We start from the raw sequence: 17520 nt of genomic DNA on the forward strand, positions 1-17520 counted from the left end.
TGAAACATGCTCTTGGGCTCCAAAAATAATAAGGAACGGGATAAGGTATTGTAAACATTTTATGAGTAAACATGAAAAAGCGCATCAGACGTTAAAAGGGTTTTAAAATAGAAACATACACAAGATATGGACTTAAAATGCAAGACCAAAAGTGGGTGTGTGTTTTTTTTTTTTGAGAAATATATTCTTAATGTGAGTTTTGCATCCGAGGCATGAAGTTGATGAAAACACAGGCTGAAAGGTGCCATATTGGAAAGGCAGGCTGATATAATTCAATATGCAAGGTGACACCATCATATTATAATTCATTTGGACGTTGAAATATTATTTATAAATTGTTGTGATTCCATAACAATGTATTATTAAATCCACCGCGCAATGTTTACTTTGCTCTTTTTTTTTTTGGGGAAATGATTATTCGTTTCTCGACGAAAATTGCGTGTGTTTGGCCCCCGCGTGCATGTGAGGGGACCCCCCCACCGCCGCACTTGCTCCAGGGCAGCCCGGCCAGGTGCAATGGGAGCGCCCTCTTATGTTCAGCCGGACCGCAGGGACCGTGCAGCGTGACTGCAGCGCCACGGGACACGACAAGACCACGGACCTGCGCACTTTGGTCTCGCGAAGGAGCGAGCAGGACTGGTTGGGAGTGGGCTATGAACAACAACAACAACAACAACAACAACAACAATAACAACATGGGGCTGAGACAGGCTGCATGCATGCGTGACGTGTATTGGCGATAAGAAACGATTGCAGCACTCATCTGTTTAAGTCGTTAACGTTAGACCTTAATATTCAACATTGTGTACATACATTATTTCCAGGTGTTAAATAAATCGGCGAAGATAATTCGATTTAATAAGAAATGATTTGTCAATCTTTTGGATATACGCAAATTTGCCTTTATCAATGATTTAGATTAACCTTAAGATCTTTTTTTTTTTTTTCATAAATGGATAAATTTTCCAAAAGTACATCTAACATATGCCCTTTTGTTTTTTTATTGTCTCTTGTTTTCTCACGTTTGGAAAAAAAAAGCCATATAAATGAATACAAAACGACTTTTTCAGAACAAATCAGGGTTTTTAATTGTCCTCGTTGCATGTATTTTGAGGTAAGGATGTGTGTTAAGCATTTATTTAAAAGGTTTTATTTATTTGTCTTTGGGGGAAGACGCAGTCGAAATCACGTGGAAATGTCATGAGTGGGTCTTCTGATGCTTTGTCCAGCAATATTTTAAATACTTGTTTTGGTGTCTCGTCCATTATTTCACTGCTCCTATAATGTTTATGTAATTTGAGCGTCATTGTTTTAGAAAATAGGACGTTATTCATTTGATTTGATTGATCATTCCTTTTTTTTGTATCGTGAATGATAATGTATTAACACTATGAATATAAAAATTACATAGGGTCGACAGTGTATCATTTATGTACTTTTTTTTTTTTTTTTTTTGCAAAATGGAATGTTGATGTTTCCAACATCAAATGATTTAATGCATGACAGCATACACACGCGTGTGCAGTTTGAGGTGAGAAATCAAGATGTGTGTGCTTCTGCTGTTGTGATGTTAAGAGTTAGAATTTATTTAAACAAATAAAAATAAAAAATAAAAAACAAGTGGCCGTCTGGTCAGTCTGCCTCATTTGCATAAGAAACAAGGACCCATATCAATTCATCTCCCCCTACATCTATTTGTTCCGCCACCCTATTAATGACCCCATGCATAATTCAATAACATTTTGAACATTGGACTAACATTATATTTGTTTTTCTTTAAAACAATCATTCCTAACGTCTCTGTAAGTAATCGTCAATATTTTAAAACCAAATATTTGAACACACACAAAAAAAAACACATGCTTGATTTTCAGCGAAGTAATGATCCATTGATTGCGACAATTGTTTCTTTTTTTTGTCTTAAAAACGATATATAAAAAAATTGAATAGCTGGGATGGGCTCCAGCACGCCCGCGACCCTCGTGAGGAGAAGCGGCTTAGAAAATGGATGGATGGATGGATGGATAAAGCAAAAAATAAAAATGTGATTCGCCCATGCAGCTTCACCTGTGTTTGCCTGGAAATGGGATGGTGTGTGTGACTGTGTGTGTGCGTGTGCGTGTGTTTGTGTGTGTGTATGGAGGCTGCAGCGTTCTAATTTTTTATTTTTTTTTGGTGCTGTTTTGATAACATAAACTGTATTTTAATGAATTACGTTACAATGTTGTATTTTTTTTCTTCATGAAATAACACACACGAAACACGTAGTGTGCGTGTGTGTGTGCGTGTGTGTGTCTGTGTGTGTGTGTGTGTGTGAATACCCAATTCAACCTCATCACACCTCCCCACTGTTTCAGTGTCAGAATATTGGGAGAAAACCGTCTGAAAACTGCTGGAAAATGTTTTGTTTTTGTTTGTTTTTCATGGTGTTTGTACGTTATAAGGAAGGCATGGGATGTTTTTTTAATTTTGTTGTTGTTTTTTTTTTTTAATGCCAACTGGGAACTGTCAGATCTCCGTTTTTAATGCACACAGATATTAAAATCCCCAAATCTCACACAATATATACAGAAAAAAAAAGGGGGGGGGGGGGGGCGAAGTTGAGTTTTCTATGAAATACTGGTAAATATTTAAGGATAATTGAACAGAAATAAATATGAATAATAATTGCAACGTTTTTGACAGTGAATGTGAAGAAGCTGCAGTCCGGGTCGAGACTCGGACTTGACTCGTGCGGTTTTTATGCGCTTGGGAGAGGTTCACTGAGAAGGAGGGATCCCAAATCAGAGCCATATGAGCCCTCCAGGCAGGAGCAACACTAGCTGCTGGTAAGTCGACCCACACGGAACAGAACAGGATAATCACTGCGCCACAATGCCAAAGCCATTAAAATGCCTCTTTGCTCTTGAATATACAAAACTTAAAGCAAGTAATTTTCATTCTTGTCAACCCCCCCCCCCCCCCCAGAAAAACATGAAGAGATTAAAGTTGACATGTGGAAGAGATGCATGAGACAAATACAGATGAAGGATTATTGCCAGGGGTCAAATCCAAATTTTGCATCACGGCCTGGATGGGCTCGATATTATCGGCACTATGATGTCAAATTTGAAACAAAACACATTCCGAATGAAGTACAAATTTGGCTTGATGAAATGTGTCCAGAGCTTTCGATTATATAAGTCAGAAAATGTTGGGTTAAAATGGTTGAAATAAACCTAATTCAGGTTGACACCGCAAGCTAGCCAGCTAGCTAGCTACCCAGCCAGATAGCTAGTTCGGTAGCTAGCTAGACAGCTAGCTAGCTTGGTACAGGACCTACAGTAGACAGACAGATAGATAGTGCTTATAAACGTACTTGTATGTGGGAAGGGGAGCCCACCCAAACACTGTCGTGGTGGGTGGACAAGGTCGCTGGGTTAAAATGGTTAAAATAAGCCTAATGCAGGTTGACACAGCAAGCTAGCCAGCTAGCTACCCAGCCACATAGCTAGTTAGCTAGCTAGCCAGATAGATGGCTAGCTTGGTACAGGAGCTACAGTAGATAGACAGACAGATAGATACTGCTTGTATGTGGGCAGGGCAGCCCACCAAACACTGTCGTGGTGGGTGGACAAGGTCGCTGGGAGTCGCTCTCCTTCAAGTGGCTCTCAGTCAAGAGACCCCCTTTATAGCCCCCAACATTTCCAGGGACCCATAAAACCTTGTGATTAGTGGAGCTGTTCCAGTTTTAGGTGTTAGCTCGTTAAAGGAGTTAATAGAGAAGGTGTTTACCTTTTCAAGACACCCACACGTGCGCTGGCACAGACACACACGCACACCTGATATCAAAACTTGGGGCAGTACACCGGCTCAACATGCACTGGTCTGCTGTTATGCTAATAATGTTTATCGCTGGCACTGGGCCGAAACTGGTCAATGAAATTTTTTTCCACTAATCGATATGATTGCTGGCGGCTTGGTAAACGACTGGTGAGCACATCTGCCTCACAGTTCCGAGGATCGGGGTTCAAATCCCGGCCCCGCCTGTGTGGAGTTTGCATGTTCTCCCCGTGCCTGTGTGGGTTTTCTCCGGGCACTCCGGTTTCCACCCACATCCCCAAAACATGCATGGTAGCTTGATTGAAGACTCTATATTTGCCCTTGAGTGTGAATGTGTGCGGGAATGGTTGTTTGTTTATATGTGCCCTGGGATTGGCTGGCGACCCATTCAGGGTGTACCCCGCCTCTCGCCCGAAGATAGCTTGGATAGGCTCCAGCATGCTCGAGACACTTGTGAGGATAAAGCGGTACAGAAAATGGATGGATGGATGGATACGATTGCTCAGTCTCCATGTGGGTTTGTTATTATTATTTTTTAAATTATTGACTTGTTATGTCTTGCTCTCCTTGAAAATTCAACGTTAATGGCTCAACAATGATGCCCTCTTTTGGGTTTCCTGAAAAGTGATGGGTTTTGGAGATGCGAGGTTTCCGCCCAACGCCAGCGTGATACAATTGAACAGCATGGACATCTCAGAACTGGATTTCATTAGCCTAAAAGCGTTACCGCCTGAGTCATTTTTGAACGTTTTCGGAAAACAAGAAAAAACACAACAAATTCAGCAAACAAGAAGAGTCCAGTTGCCTTGATTCAACCTTTACGGCTTACCCTGACCTGGATGACTAAGAATCGACACAGACATTAGCGAGCCCATTGGTATTTTTTTAAAATCGATATTGTGACAGTACGTTAAAAATTACTTAGGGACGTATGCTAGTAGGCTAACAATTTGTTTCTCAAATACAGCGGCTCGATGGTAGAAAAAATTAGAAGTCAACATAAGATTTTAACATGGCCAAAAAGTCAAGCTAGAATAAAGAACTGGTGCAGTTTATCAGTGATGATAGTAAGATGGTAACAGCAACAACAGATCTAAGAAAAGGAACTTATCGGCCAATTTGTAAATATGTATCATAACACACATTATACCATACAAACTGTACGGTAAAGTAGTGCCCTGCCTTACCATAACAGAAACAAATATAATAATAATTATATTTTAAAGCAGAAGAAGGCGGACAATTCTCTCACAAGTGAACTTAACTGATCACTATTTACCCAAATGGTGGCGTCAGTTTAAATTGGATATTTTTTGGAAGCTTTACAATGTAAAAACAATGGAACTGAAACTGTACCGCTTGGTGGACATTAAGCTTTATATCGTCGCTGTCGGGCGGGAATCCGCGCATCTCCAAAACAACGACTTTTCAAGAAATTAACTTTCAATCTTGAGGCAACATAATTCTGCGCAGCTCCCGTGAGGAAGAAGTGGAGTTTTATGCCATTTCTTAGACAGCGGAAGCATCCAGGAGTGTTAATAAAATTGCTCTCAAGCTCTTTTCAACACGTTACATTGGTTAATACGTTTTAAAAATAACAGACTGCACATGGGGAATGACCATTAGAATCGATTTGTGAAAACATATGAAATTTACTTACATGATAATCAATTATGCAAAAATGTAACAATACCTGTATGGTACTTAAAATGTTTATAATGGCAAAGGTAGAACCACAACAAATTATATTTCCATTCAAATGTTAAATAATAAATAAATAAATAACAATCGAAAGTCAAACAGCTTCCTGGATGGCGGCACTCAGAGGCTACCTGCACATCACAGCTAAAAAGAAAAAGAAAGCTGTTTTCTAGCTAGCAAGCAGTGACCCAGTTCCTGTGGTATAAATTGAAGTAGCCTGTACATTGTGTTTGGATCTGTCGAACAGGAGGCACAAGTGTTTTGGGGTTATCAAAACAGAGCTCTGTGGTAGCAAGCCTGCCATGTAGGTTCCTTTCTGCTCGGCTTCACTGCGTCAAGACGCATTCACAAACGTGTGACAGACAGACGTTAAGGGCAGCGAGCGTAGGAAATTAGCGACTGAACATCATTTTGGGGTGTTATAGCCGTTGTGTACATGTGGTAGTGCAAGTGTGACGGTTGATAGCAATAAGGTATAATACTGACTTGAAAAATTTGGTGTTTGGAAACTCAAGCAAGCTGTAATTTTTATTTTTTTTTATTTCATTTTCAAATTTGTTTAATTTAAGTTGTCATTTTGAAGGTGGGCGGATTCCGCCTGACAGTGACGATTTGTAAAATATGGCACTTGATAGCATAGTACCGTACCTTTCTTTTTCTACAACGGCTATGGCGTGAATTTGGTCTCCACTTCTTCCACTGACGTCAAACGAAGACATGGGCGGCGTGACGATTTTACCGAAGAAAAAGGGGTGCTCCAAGTGCAATTAGTTATTTTCCAATTGCTCCCAAACCGATTGATATTATTGGAAATGACTCCCAGTTTCATTTTCTTTCTTAAAAAAACACATCAAACCAACTAGTTATTGAAATATGGACCATTAAGACCACATAGGTCCTTTTAAAACTTATAACACAACCACAAGGAAGCAATTCGTTAGCCCGTCTATGGCATTTCTTATGTGTTTGCATTAAACCTGCGGACTGATGTGTATATGTTTAAATGTAGAAGAATGTAGGATTGCATTTGCGACTTTTTTAAAATACAAATTCTACAAAAGGTTTGTGAGACCATGCTCATTGAATCCGAGGTGATACATGATAATGAATGAGTACTAAAATGAAACTGTCAGTCTGCCATGAACTTGTACATTTTAAAAAGTATAACCTGTCTTGTCTGTCTGTTTTTTTGTTTGTTTGTTTGTTTTTTAATATATATCTTATGCATCCGGACATGGACAAATGCATCTCCTCGGAAAGAAAGAAGGAGGGTTGGGACACAGGAAACCGGTTTTACCGTGGTCTGTTTAGAATTGTAAATGTATCGCATAGGCCATGCTGTCAAATTATATATATCTTTCATGTATGAAATCATGCATGTCTTTTCCTCTAAAAGGGGGAGGGCTGCCACAAAGGGAGCGAGCCCTCATGCAGGAGAGTAGTGTGCAGCCCTCATGAAAAATAAGCAAGTGTCGAAGCCCTGGGCGAGGAGTGCGGCTCCGACCGCACAGAGGCCAGGGAGGGGAGACGCCCCCCCCTAACACACACACACACACACACACACACACACACACTCGCACAGGAGCTCTCTTCACTCGTACAGTATAACCACTGCCCTGTTGTGACACAGCTGACCCCAACTGAGACTTCTAAGAAAATAAACACCCAAGATGACGATGTTAATTAGCTCGACTGCAACAACTATTCTTATTTTTCACCTCATAAAAACTGTCTTGTCTAAAGACGCACAGCAAGATATAAAAGCCTCTTTATTTATTTACGACCTGAGCTTATTTCAGTTAGTCAAATTTTCTCAAACGACTCCTAGCTTCTCAGAGCACAAAAGAAGCAAGATTGATCTCCACAGGTATACTGAATTGATAAATCATTGCCTGAGAACAAATAATCCTATTTTTACTTTATAGAATGAAATCATCCAATATATTGTTGCTCAGATCACCTGGAATATTTTTGTCAGAAAAGTGAACATGTGATGTCAACATATGAAACGACTTGGAAATCAGACGCTAATAAAGGTCAGAGTGTGAAGCCGAGTTAAATCAATTTAGCCCGTCACCCGGAATGGAAATACTCATTTCACAGCTACTATGTGCTATGAAGCCCACAAACATACACGTAACGATCACAAGGTGTAACTTTTGGATTCTGTCAAATTCAAGCCAATGTATATTATGCTAGTTTAAGCAAATGACACATCACATACTCTCAACTGTCCATGTACAAGTCGGAAGATGATTTCTGTCACGCTTAAAAAAATAAAATAAAATAAAAAATTAAAATTGCCATGCTCTTATGTATTGGCACATGGCGTTACTTGCAGCATTACAGAGAGATGCTAGAGAAGAGTGTAAACTGTGCGACGCGTTAAAAAAAGTGGTTACTTTCTAAAGTTGAACGGATTTCCTGTAAGAATGCGGACTTATTTACACTCAACACCCGCCACACAACAGAAATAAGATCCAAATACTAGAAACACCTCTCACTATGATGCAGTACAAATAAAAAAAAAACAGCTTCATCATGTCATATTTTGCATTGTGTATCTCCAGTAGCTGTAATTATTTCATTAGTGTCATTGTTATAGGCACGTTAAAATTATTTTTTCGTCAATGACAATAGCTCTGTTGCTATACTTCATACCATACTGAGATTTCCTCTGATTCCCACCTTTAAAGAATGTTAAATAGATTTGATCTAGTTTTACCCGACATTTTACTTTTACAACGATAAGTGTTACTCGTTTTCCTTCTGCATCCTTATGCTGTTTCACATTTTACCCTTGTTTTATGCACCGCTGCCTCTCTTGGCTAGGACACAAAATCTGCTCCTTCTGGTTAAATGTACAGTAGCTATAAAAGTTGACACACTACTGTTCAAATGCAACTTTTTTGGAGGAAAAAAAATATGACACCAAGGTAACTTATTAAAAAAAAAAAAAAAAAAAAAAAAACAACAATGATGTGTCCTCTAACCTGTACAACTCAATAGATTTTAAAAAATATATATTTTCCAGTGGGGAAGTAAAAAAATTGCACAAAATGTTCAGCTTCTACTGGAAAGAAAAAATGTCAAGAAAAGCCCACGAGAACACTTGAACTTTGCTTGAGGTTAATCAAAGGCACTTGAAATGGTGGCAGGTGTGTGCTGACTCCTATTTAATATGTTTGAATGCGATTGGTTAATTCTGAACACAGCCACATCCCCAGTTATGAGAAGGTGTGCACACTTGTGCAACCACATGATCTCAGTTGTTTATTTTTATTTCCCCTCTTGAAAAAAAAAAAATATATATATATTTTAATTTCAATCGTGTTGTACGGGTTATAGGTCACATTAATGGTGATGTCTTGTTTTTTTTTTTTAATATCACCAAAACTGGCATTTAAACAGGGGTGTGTAGACTTTTTAAACCCACTGCAAGTAAAATGGACTGCAGTTCTATACGGTGGCAAACGACAATGACAACATGCTGTTAAATGAATCCACCTGACAGTGTCACTCAGTGTCAGTCATCACATCCAATGATTAAGTTTGCGATGGCAGAATTTTCGATACGTCTCCTGGATTGGATCTCATTAGATTGTGCAGGCGGTGCAGTGCTATGAATTTATGATATGTATTTCCAACAATGTGACACTGACGAGAGCATCTAGTCATGCTTCCAGCTTGGAGCGCATGTGGATTTTGATAGGCAGAAACTGCACGGGTCCAGTAGAGAACTCAGAGAGAGGGTCTATTAGCTAAACAAGGTATCCGAAAGGAACAAAACAAGTGAGCCAAACATGAAAGTGAAACATTTATCAGGCAGTTTAGTGTATGTGAACACAGAAGGGGGGCTAACAATGAGGCGGACAGAAAGTGGGGATAAATGCTTTCAAAGCCCAGCAGAAGCTAAAGGGCTCAGGCTTTGGACAGCAGGGAAAAGGGGATGGTCATCACCTTACCTGATGGGGTTTTTGGTCTCACTTCCTCCCACACCGACTCCTCTCCGGCAGCGCTGTCTTTTCAAGTGTCTGTTTGAAGCCAGCAGCGGGAAAGGTCACGTCCTCCTGGTCACAGTAGGCTCATCCAAACAAAGTTGCCCAATGGCGGATGGCCGGCAGCTATCGCCACTGTCCTCACTTCTGTCTCTTCCTTTGTTGTCTTGTAGAAATAATAAAGTGGAATGTAAAGCTATTGGTGTGGTGCCTGGGCACCTCAAAACATTTTGGTGATGTACTCCTAGAATTCCAGGTATTTCCAGGGTTTTCCAAAGCTATACTGGGATTTTAGGGACACCCAGGTCCGAGAAGAGCAAAGCAAGATGAGAGCATCACCTGCAATGAGAAACACAATATTGCTTTAATTACATATTTGAAAAAAAAAAAAGGAGAGCAGAAAATACAATAACAATCCAGTGCTGTGAGAGAAACATGACAGTAAAAACATCAGAACTAATCAGCTGTTCCTAAAGCCAGAAAATGAACCTCTATTCATTTGTGAAGGACTACGGGAAGACAGATTTTTGTGATTATATTTAATTTCTCTTCTCATACCGCCGCCGACTTTGAAAAGGAGAAATGACAAATATTTCCGGCGAAACTTAATTTTCTCGAAAACAGAGCAAGACATATTCCTGTAATAGCATATATAATTGCCTGCTCTGCACAGGATCTCTTGTACATGACAACAAAGTCTCATCGACAATACGTATTTATTCTGCTGTCAATTCCAGCGGAGGGGAATTTTATATTTATTTATTTTTTATTTTTATTTTTTTTCTTAAAAGCCTTTGAATTCCACATTGGGCCTGGTTTGTGAAGTCGGGTAAATATGCTTGTCATGTGTTCCAATAGTTCCTCAGCAAAAGAGATTTAGTGGGGGAATACAGGAGGGAGAGGCACACACTTTGTGATAGCTGAATAGCTCTTTTGAAGTCACTTCCATTTGGAAACATTGCGTGATTATTTTTACCTATGTGCTTGTGACTCAAGTTAAAACCCCCGTTTAATTGTTCCCAAGAGTTCTTATTGTGCCGCTGATAAGGAGCTCAGGGAGCAGCGTTCAAAATTGCGTCAAAAATAACTTGACTTTGTGCTCATTGGCCACAGGTCTGAAAAAGTGACAAAGAAAGACTAGACGAGTATTGAGCTTCTCTGATTGTAATGCACGCTCAGCGTTTCTTAATGCTCTTTGTTTGAAATGTCAATTCAGACAACGACCCAGAGCCATCATAAATAAAGACGGCGCAGTCCATTAGGAGTTAATCAATAGAAAAAATTATTTTACGAGTGTTTCGTCAGCAGTTTGCAGCTGCCAGACAAAGTATCAACAATAATTTGTCGTCTCCCCCCTTTTCGCCTTCGCTCGGTGCAAGGCCGCCACTTCAAGGTTGGTCAATGCGACCTGTGGAAGCATGTTTGTCGGATCAATAGCCCACCCACAGCAGCGCCGCGGGCCATCCCTGACCCGGCCCATTGATTAGGCCTCGCTCAGCTGCCAATGGCAATGCGTTACATGTGACAACAGGCTAAGGCAGGAGGCGCTGAGGAAGGGGGAAGCTGGATTGCCGGTGGCAGCCCCACAGCACACCAAAGATAAAAGTCAATTCCACTTAAACAAATCATTGACGACTAAATAGTTAGCGCGCAGAAGAATTCGGAGAGTCTCTGATGGCAGCGGCTGATGGCTTTGGGGATTTGTGCACTATGACCCCATGTCAACGGGATATGAGCGCTACTTCAATTTGCGCAGGTAGCATAACCCCAGCCTCTGTATTTAGTTAAATCTAGACACCTCACGCTCAACACATATGCATATACAGGATACACCAATCAAATCATTAGCGTCTGATGACATCCAATACACTGTAAGAGCTGTAATCAAAGGTTTTTTTTCACAAAAATAAGGCTCTGTTTTGATTGGCACTGTCATAGAGATTCATTTAATGAAACCAAAACCAAAATAAAATATTAGTTATTATGGCTGTAGTATGGAGAGGTGAAGAACTGTACTGCACCATCCTGAGAACCGGTTCTAACATTTTGCCCCTTTCATATATCTAAATAAGGCAACAACATACAGTGAACCCCTCGCATGATAGGCAAATTCGCCAATTAGCAGATTTTTTGGGGGAGAACCCATCGTCCGATATTTGCTGTTTTTTGTGCTCAGGCCAAAGCAATAACAGTATTGCGCCATCTGGTGGCATGTTGGTGTCAAGGAAGTACTACATTAAAGTGAGCTGAGGAGTTTCATTTAGGCACAAGTAGTGCTTTGCTACCATCTTGTGGCCTCTATAGGGAATTACAAACCTTTTTAGGGGGTGTCAAATTCTCCAGGGTTTTCGCTATTGAGGTTCAATAAGTTTCGGAAAGGCATTTATTATATTGCAGGGGGTGCTTAGTTTTACGACAGACCTGACAAGAGAAATTTCAAGGTTACGAACGGTGCAATTGTTTGCGCAGCGGCGTAAAAACACTCATTTACCGTCGTACTTACCGTACATCATTATATGTGTTTTCATACAAGTACTTACTGTGATTATGACTTAAGTACTGCTTTAGCAAAGGTTAGTGACTATAGCGAGTTCTGACTGACATGCAAATTCCGGTTATGTCGCCGCCGTAGAAAAAAAAAAAATGCCATTATAAACCGAGGACTACCTGTATTCTAATCTCTTTATATTGTGCTGGTGTACCTAATGAAGTGTCTGTCATCAGTACATCTCATCAATTCCCAGCCTTTATTGAGCCAAGGTACCCATTTTACATAAGAAAAATCTCACGGCCCACCACCCAAAAGAAATACTGATCTTGTCTCAATTTACTCACAAATGTACTTACTGAGTGTGAAATCTGGGACTGTTTAATCGGATACAAAGCTGATGTAATCAGAGAAAACCATGACTTATTCTGAACAATATCCATCTAATTGGAAGAGCATTGAATTGTTCTGCCTGTCACTGTAAGTCTCTAACATAGACAGATGAACAAAGATCTATTTGTAATTAACAGATACTAATTTTTGGTCAAACTAGGTAAAATAGGATAATTTCCCGCAAGCACCCCTCATGATCACTCATGGCACGCCAGGGTGCCGCAGCATCCTGGTTGGGAATTGTAGCGCTACGCTAATGATTTCCGATAACTCCGCTGTGAGAGATCATCAGGTGTGCTGCGGGAAATTATCCAATTTCACTTAATTGCTCTGAAAATTATTATTTAAGCACTCTGTGAGTGTTTTTCTTCAAATCTGAGCATATTGGCTTTGTGTTGAACTAAACAGGCCCAGGTTTCACACTGAGTCAGTACACTGGTGAGTAAATGGAGCACTTTATATTCTGTTTGGCGACATTGCTGTTTGGTGGTGGGCTGTGTGATTTTTCCCAATGTACAATACAGTCTGCGCCTTGGCTCGGTAAAGGCGGGGAACCGCTGTTTGTTGTTAGGTTATTTATGTAAATAAAGTAATATGTGGGTTTTTAATAGGAGAGAGTGAACACAGGTAATAGCTGCACCATGCACATACAGTCCCACTGAAGTTGTCACACTCCTTTTGATCCATCTTACTCACAGCCATTACCCCTCCATATTAGAGTAGTTTATATGCCACTTTACTGCTCCTTTCACTTGTGATGTAATTCTGTGGCCACCACCTCTTTGAGCATTCACCTCCTATCTACGACTCCATATCTCTCACGGTAATTGCTGAGTGACAGAAAGGCAATAGTGACCACTTCATTATAAAGACAACCCGGCTGACAGGATGTCGGCCTATTGGCTTAAGGTCACGGTGGCCGCACTGACTTTATCTGCCCAGGTTGTCAGGGGTCAGTCCCCCAGACTCTCTAAGGAACTTTACTGGATGTGCTGTGGCTGCTGTACGGGAGGGTCTCGTGACCAAGGTGGGCAGCTCATATCCACTATTGGTTGTCTCCTTCACTTGAGGGTGGAGTCACATCCTAACATTTGTGGCACATTTCATCAGGCTTTAAATAACAAGAAATATATGAGCATTGATGAAGTATCTGGCTATGTTGTCTGACGAACCATCACGTACTACGGACAATTTCTCCTTGCAATACCAAATTTGTTTGGCGAGCTAATATTACTTGAGTCAGACCACTAGTTGATTGCACATTTTAACAAAAAACAACAACAAAAAATAGTATATCTGTGCAGTCATAAATCTACTGCAATTGGAAAATTACATGAACAAAAAAATAAAAATAAAATAATAAAAAAAGTGGTTCTGTGTCATGTGTTAAAAGTTTAATTAACAGGACAAATACATCTTATGGTATTGTGATTTTTGCTAATGTACCATACTATTATGCCACATGCTTAAAAATATGGCAAAATATATCATATATAATTTAAAGGCCTATTTAGTGATTGTGGGCGTGTGTGTTGGAAGGCTCAGTTTTCTGAACTTCCTTTTGTGCGTAATATAGCGCTTAACTTTTTGTGCAAGGTCCTAAATTCTAATGAGCTAATTTAGACATAGATGCTGCGCAATTTCCACTATTACTTGCAAGAATGTCACCAGTTCTCCCATGGAAAATAGAGGAATCCAGTTGCTCGTGTTAACCATCATTCGTGTCGTCATATGGGTATGGAGGTGTGCGTAATTGTTTGTGCGAAACTAAATTTATATCCGGGTTGCGTTCGTCGCAGCTAGTGTCGGCGTGCGACCATTTATGTACACACTAAAGCATCCGGGATGCTCGTTAGATCTTGTCTCCCGGCAGCTGCGTGGCACCGTTTGTATTAAATCACCACAATGGCAGATGAGCTCCAGAACTAGAGAGACAAGCATCTATTTGAAACTGCACTTTATTACACTTTGTTCCTTTTAATCAAAAAAAGTATGGGAAAAGATAACCCGGTTTTAAGGATCCCGGATAAACAGCAACGATTGCATCTTTAAATAATAGATGACCCCTGCCTGTTACAGACGGGAATATAACTGAAAATAATTGAAGACAACAATGTCCTATAAGAGCAACACTCGAGCAGTGCTGATTCGCAATGTGTTACAACTTCAAACAGTCAGTCATAAACTATGGATAATCTGCACAAGAAAGGCAGGCGCATGTTTACAATTTCCTTCTAATTAAGGCTACAGGATGAGTTCTACCTTTCTTCAAGTTGATGGGTGGTTGCTCGATTTACCGGTGGGGGCGACTGTACGGGTGGCAAATTAGGACTGGAAAACAAAATGAAACATACAATCTAATATGGACTGCAGTCAAAGGGATAAATATTTAACTATCTGTCTACATTTGACACACTTTAGGTGGAGAACAAATAGATCCTGAACAACACAATCCCAAACTTGTAACAATCACCGCCTTTGACCACATTATTTAGAATTCTGCTTGTACTGTGATTGCGATCTGTCCTCATTATTTTGAGGCGTGAACGCAACTGTGCTAATGCCTTCTCGAAAGGAATGACACCGATCTTGCACCAATCAAAACAAATCATGATGTTACAAAACAACAACAAAAACATTGAGCTCATTTGGGGGAATGCATGAATGCGGGGAAGAATTATCGAGTTGTCGAAGAATCCTCGTTGAACCGAAAACGACCGAGTGTTTGTACTAGCTAAGAATGAATATTTGCTCTTTCATGTTGATATTGTTGTCTTCTTTTCCCAGTAACAGGTCCAAACAGTTCAAGTATGAATGAATCGTGACTGAACTCCAAGTGGGGGCCATCGGAAGTGTAGTAGTTCAAATCGCTTGACTTTTACGCAAACATGTCCACCCAGCTCATTCCCACAGCTACCTTATGATCAGCCGGTAAACAATCCACAGTGGTTGAGTGGTACCTCAACTTATGAGTTTTTCATGATACCAGCGGTTGCTCGGCCGATTTTTTTGCCTTGACTAATGAGCAGTGACTTGAGTTACAAGTGAGGTTTAGGGTTTCCACAGCTCCAATGAAGTGGGGAAAAAAAATTTAGCAATTAAGGTGGAACCTTCTAGTGGAACTTTGGTTCACTAACTAATCGGTTGACAAACACATTTTTCGGACAAATATTGCTTGGGTTTCCCGAGCTATGATTCCTGATGTTCACGCTGAACACTCACTTGTGGTTTCTCTGACACAGGGTAAAAGGAAGGAATTCAACTTGTAAGTCAAGGCACCACTGTAAAACTGTAGCCCTATTACTGATTTTGTGGTTTGAGAGTGTATTTTGCCAGTTTGCTGCACGCAATATGACCGCGTAGATGCTCATTCTCCATTCTGTGTGTGAAGCTGGGTAACATTGTGGTGAGGAGGAGGTGGGATAAAGCAGTATTTGATGATTAATCAATGGACATAATAAAGCTTCTCACCATGAGTCCAGAGTCCAGCTGATTTCTATGATACGATCGGAGCCGATTAGAGAGGAAAAATAATCATTCCCAACAGTGCATTGGTAGCACCCTCTAATGATGTCTTCTGATTGGACCGTGTGGAGAAGATAATAAAGGACCTTCTTCAGAATGGACTTGGAGATTATTTATTTGCTTAACTTTTATGAAACAGGGCAATGAGCCTGGAAGCTGCTGATTTGAGGATTAAGATAAGATGACCTTTCACATTATGTCGCCATGTATAAAAGATGAAGTTTACAGTCCCTCATCACATTAGACCTTATCAATGGGTAGAGCCTCTGTGACATCCCTTTGAACATCACAATGTTTTTTTTTGGGGGGGGGGCTGCAATACAACAGGCCTTTACCCCCAGTGTGGGATTATTGTTCCATAGCGTGTATGTGTGTGTTGTACAGCAGTGGCGGGGAGAGGCACACTTGCTTTGTTTGTTTTTTTTCGAATCAATGTCTTTTTTCATCGTCATGCGAGTCATAACACAATGAAAAGGTAGATCAAGATGGTTGAGCATTTTTACTAACTGGCAGAATTTGGTGCATACAATCAGCTCTTCTGATTATTTTTTTCAAAACGCAACACATGGCTTGTGATTGAACAATGACAGGCAGGTAGGTCTGCTGTGCACACTTAGATAATAGAGCATTTTCTCCAAAATACGGTTGTCTTAAATATAAATAAATAAAAAATAATATTGACAGTTGTCTTAAAAAGACAAAATAAAAATAACCGTCAAATAGAAGGCAAACGATCAGTTGTTTCAAATGCAAACCAGCATGTTTGTTGGATCAAGTTCAAGATGTTCTGTTAAAGCTGAAGGGGTAGCTGTCACTTACAGATCCTGTCACTTGTTTCAATGTCAAAGCCAGTGAAACTATATTTGAAACCAGTCAAGCGATCTCACCTCATCTCTTTTGTTTGGCGCTAGAACAAAACTCAATTGTGGGTGCTCATAAAGAGGCGCTCTCGGATTAGAACCAGCTTCTCTCTCGGCTGGCTTTGGGCTGAAAGTAGTCAGTGTTCATCAGACAAATGGCCACCATCACACTGCTCCTTTGATATGGGAGTTATTGTTTACCCCTATAATTTACAGCCCGGCTCTGCAGGGACTTATTTTTATAACCTCTATTATTTTCTGTCATAAATATTCAAATCCAGATCAGAAAACCTCAAGCTTAGCGAGGAGAATAGCCAAAAACAACATGCAGCTTTTCAGCTTCTCCCAGATCTCAGTCTTCTATAGAAAATCATTAAGAAGATGAATAAAGAAATCAGAGAGAATGCTGAGACGAGCGCATACAAGGCCTGGTAAAAAGCACTCATGTGAAAGAGTCGGGATGGAAATTTTTGGCCAAGGATCCTCGGTTCTTTTGTTCTTTATTTGTTTGAGCGTTTCGTCACGTTCTGCATTTCCTCCTTTTAGACAGTGAATTAATATTTGCGCTCGGAATATTAATCCTGATTCAGTTGTGGATTAGTTTGCTATTGTCCCCTATGTGCTGAGCCATAAATAAAGGCGCTGACATGGAGAGGAAATCTATACCACCCTGGCCTGCAAACAAAGACCTCTGCACCCCGAGATAACACGGCCCTGCAACACGGACCCCCCT

At 40.3% G+C, this 17520-nt stretch overlaps 1 protein-coding gene across 5 annotated transcripts in view; it reads right to left on the reverse strand.

Annotated features, from left to right (window-relative positions):
* zfhx3b (zinc finger homeobox 3b) overlaps positions 1 to 17520 on the reverse strand; it is a 272875-nt gene that overhangs the window by 161645 nt on the left and 93710 nt on the right. For all 5 annotated transcript variants that reach the window (XM_061754423.1, XM_061754461.1, XM_061754432.1 and 2 more), the window contains one exon: positions 9489 to 9860. The gene's annotated coding sequence lies outside the window, so the exon portion shown is untranslated. The remainder of the gene's footprint in view (positions 1 to 9488; positions 9861 to 17520) is intronic.

Source organism: Phyllopteryx taeniolatus, chromosome 2 (assembly GCF_024500385.1).
Source record: "Phyllopteryx taeniolatus isolate TA_2022b chromosome 2, UOR_Ptae_1.2, whole genome shotgun sequence".
In the NCBI taxonomy this organism is placed as follows: domain Eukaryota; kingdom Metazoa; phylum Chordata; class Actinopteri; order Syngnathiformes; family Syngnathidae; genus Phyllopteryx; species Phyllopteryx taeniolatus.